General features: G+C 38.3%; 1 non-coding gene across 1 annotated transcript; it reads left to right on the top strand.

Moving 5' to 3' along the window:
* The first annotated feature begins 3,143 nt into the window (after window positions 1-3,143).
* LOC111812456 lies at window positions 3,144-3,250 on the top strand. The gene has a single exon (XR_002817960.1). It is a non-coding gene; the product is annotated as a U6 spliceosomal RNA (small nuclear RNA).
* Window positions 3,251-3,838: the final 588 nt, after the last annotated feature.

The raw sequence follows: 3,838 nt of genomic DNA, 5'->3' as shown, positions 1-3,838 counted from the left end.
AGGCCATCTATGTTGTCTGTCATCAGTGGATGAAAGACTGGGTGAAACAGCCTCAAGGGTCTCCCTGAGCTTAATCCTGCTCTAAGTGAGCCTCAGCCACCTAAATGTCTCACATTTACTGAGGGCTACAAAAGGGCGAAGGAATGTGCATAGCTAATTTGGTGTAGGCAAGCTGTTACCTACATCACCTTCTGGCATACACCATAAATTTGCATATCACTACTTGGTATCTTGCAGGTAAGGACTGAAAGGGTGCTGCCTCCAGGAATCTGTTACTACCTTGTCTCCAGTTGGTCTGAATTACAAGAGGCCAGTTTCCTTAGGCTTTGTTCTTTGCTCCTTGCTCACTTGGGACAGTAAGCTTTTTTTGGTGGTACCAGGGATCAAACGCAGGTCCTTGCACTCAGTAGGCAAGCACTTATTCGGCTGAGCTATCTCTCCAGCCCCTGGAGGCAGTGAACTTCTGACTCCTATCACTACACACCTAGATTACATAGTGAGTTCAAGGCCATACTACAAACCAAGGTCCTGTCTAAAAAAAGAAGAGAACTCTTTAATAGTTTACAAACAAAACGAAATAAGAATTGATCATAGACTAACCTCAAATAACATTAAATGATGTTATTTTTCTTTATTTTTAAATAAATTCTTTATTTCTAAAATTTTAAATTATTAAATGATCTTATTTTTCAGTTTTCTTTGGTATATGAAAAATAATCACCAACCAGGAATTAAAGAAAATAGAAAGTGTCTCATGCTCCTTTTTATTTTGTGTCTCCTTTTATTTCCAGATTGAGAATTCATAAATAATTTTAAGTTCATCTTGGGAACATGTTTCACTTCTTATTACCTTTTTTCCCATGCATGGCTGATGGTAGAAAACTACTTGGGAAAAACAGAGCATCTTCCCTTCATGCTACATCACAAAGGATTTTCGGCCAGTCTGACAAAACCCCAATTCCATCCCAGTGATCTTGGTCTCACTGATAGGCTGCGCAGAGAGCTCCCATGCGCGAGCCATGCCCAGTATTCATTGCCTTGCTAGGGCCTTCGTCAGCACCATCCACTCGAATCTCGACAGTCACAGGTCGTCTCGCGTCTGTACTGTCCAGGTCCTGGAGCGACCGCCAGGAGCCTGAAACCCCTCTCCCAGGAACTTAAGGGACAATAGCACAAAGTGGTCTAAAATATAATGTGCACCCACTTTCACAAAACCGACCTAAATCATTAGGCACTGAATCACACATTGCTGTTTTTCTTCTTCTTCTTCTTCTTCTTCTTCTTCTTCTTCTTCTTCTTCTTCTTCTTCTTCTTCTTCTTCTTCTTCTTCTTCTTCTTCTTCTTCTTCTTTTTTAATGTATTTAGTACAGGTCTACAGGGTCTTTCTGCACAGATCAAACTAATAGTAATTCTCCTGTTTTCAGCCTCCCGAGCACTGGGATTACAGATGTGTGCCATTATGCCCAGTCTATTACTGCTTTCTTTAAATCACCATAGTTAAGGGATTGAGAAAGATAACCTTGGGTCATTTCCCTGAAATGGGAAAAAAAAAAAAAAAAAAAGTTTTTTAGAAATTTCCAAACTTTACTCCTCATGCAAGTACGTTTTTGTTTGTTTGCATCTAACTTTTCTACTGAGTGAAATATCCGTAATGTTAATTGGACTATTCGTCAATTGTCAGCTTGTTTTTTCAAATTTAAATTCAGTTCATTTTTCATATCATTTAATATTACAGAGTGCACCCTTTTAAAGTGTGTGCCCTACATACAAAACCATCTAGCATAAATAATATTGGAACCTGGAATAACATCAAATATTTCAACTAATAGGATTGGCCCCGGTGAAAACAATTGGTAGACCAGGAAGGGCAAGCAGAGAATCTGGGCCAAATAAAGAACTTTTTAGAGTACAAGCATTATCCACAGTATCAGTAGCAGACATCAAGAATAACTGTTAAATTGCATATATTATACCTTTGACCTAAATTATATTGGATTCAGTGGCATTTAAGAAGAAAAACATTTTGTTTCCCTTTTATGCTACTTCTCAACTGCTAACAGATTTCAAACTATCACGTCACCCAAAGAAAAAGCATTACACCGCGAGCAGCTCAAAAGCAATTTAGTAAAATGTTATTTGAAGTCTCTGAGGCTGTTAAAAACCAAACACATGGAAGTTTATTCTCCATTTTTTACTGACTGTAGTTTTATGCAGACCCATGCTCTTTTATTTCATGGTGTTTTCTCAACCCGTTGCCCTAAATTTCAGCTCTCTCCACAACAAGGCTGAGAGTGGAACACAGAGCTGCAGTCCCCACCACAAGGTCCTGTGTGACACAGCTATCTTCCGAGCTGCTATCAAACATTGTTAAACTGCCTTCGACCTTTCTCTCATCTCGGGGACTGCAAGGAGAGAGTGTCTATGAACTGTTATTTTCCTCCTAAGATCTATAACTTGCAAAGCTTCCAAGCCAAGGCATCCTGATTGTAAGAGAACACAGTGACTATCTACTGCCCCCGAGAAACTTGCTGGAGATTCGAGGTTGCTGGGCCTATATTTTTTATTGAGTAGTTAAAAAACATTGTTTAGCAGCTGCTTCATCCTAGAAATCACAGCCTAGCTAGTGAATTTCATCTGATGTAACATAAGTTCATGACCATACTGTTTTTGCATGGAACAATACTGAAAATAATTGGGATAAGAAAAACTTCGCTGTTTTCTTCTTTGATGTTCACTTTTTACTATACTTTCTTGTATTTTGTGAATATATTTCCTCATATTGTTTCATTTATGTTGTCTCTCTAGGTCAACCATAATACTGTAAATTCCTCAGACCAGTGAAAAAGATTTTTAATTTATAAAAGCATGCTGTCATAAGCAGCACTGAATAAAATGGTTTCCTGAAATAACTGGATAATTAACTACTTTAAGAATATAAATTCATTAATGCTTATCTATAAATGCATCAATTTAATTTTCAAAATTTAGATAATTTTTAACAAATCTGTTAATATTTTCAAGGTGGAATGTTAGAATGCTTTCTTCTGAGATAGATCATATATAATATATTTAGGATACATACCTAGCATACACATATATCACATGTATGTGATCTAAAATAGACCTATAAAATTACATTGGTAGTGTTCACTTTACCAGCACACATACTAACACTGGAGTGACATGGAGAAGATTTGCATGGCCCCTGTGCAAGGATGACATACAAATTTGTGAAACATTTCGTAGCTGTTAAAAATTACACTAGGGGCCTGGGAGATGGCTCAGTAGAATAAGCGCCTTCCTGACAAGTGCAAGGGCCTGAGTTCAATCCCCAGTCCCCCCCCCAAAAAAAAAAAATTACACCAGCAGGGCTGGACAGATGGCTCAGCAGACCAAAGCGCCTGCTTAGGCAGAGTGCAGCAGCCAGGGTTCGATTCCCCACGTGTCAGCCCTGCTGCCAGGGTGTGCTGAGATGGTGATTGAAATGGTGTGGTGGTATGTGTCTGTAATCCCAGTGCTTGGGAAGCTGAAAACAGAAGAATCACCATGAGTCCGATCTACACAGTGAGACCCTGGATACCCTGTAGACTCTGTCCTAAATTCACAAAAAATTTACACTATCATAGTACATTTAAGTTATGAAATTGTGTGGCACAAAATAATCCAAATTATCTCTAATAAATTTTTAAATATAGAATAGTGTATGTGTCTGCAAAGAGTCATTTTTATGTGGCTTTCTAATTTTATATCACTATTATTAGAAAATTAAGAGGCTAGGGAGATAGCTTAGTAGAATAAACACTTACCTGGCAAGTGCAAAGGCCTGAGTTCAATCCCC

Source organism: Octodon degus, unplaced genomic scaffold (genome assembly GCF_000260255.1).
Source record: "Octodon degus isolate 3935 unplaced genomic scaffold, OctDeg1.0 scaffold00125, whole genome shotgun sequence".
NCBI lineage: Eukaryota > Metazoa > Chordata > Mammalia > Rodentia > Octodontidae > Octodon > Octodon degus.
Note: the sequence above shows the minus strand (reverse complement) of the source record. Positions and strands in the feature narration are given on the sequence as shown.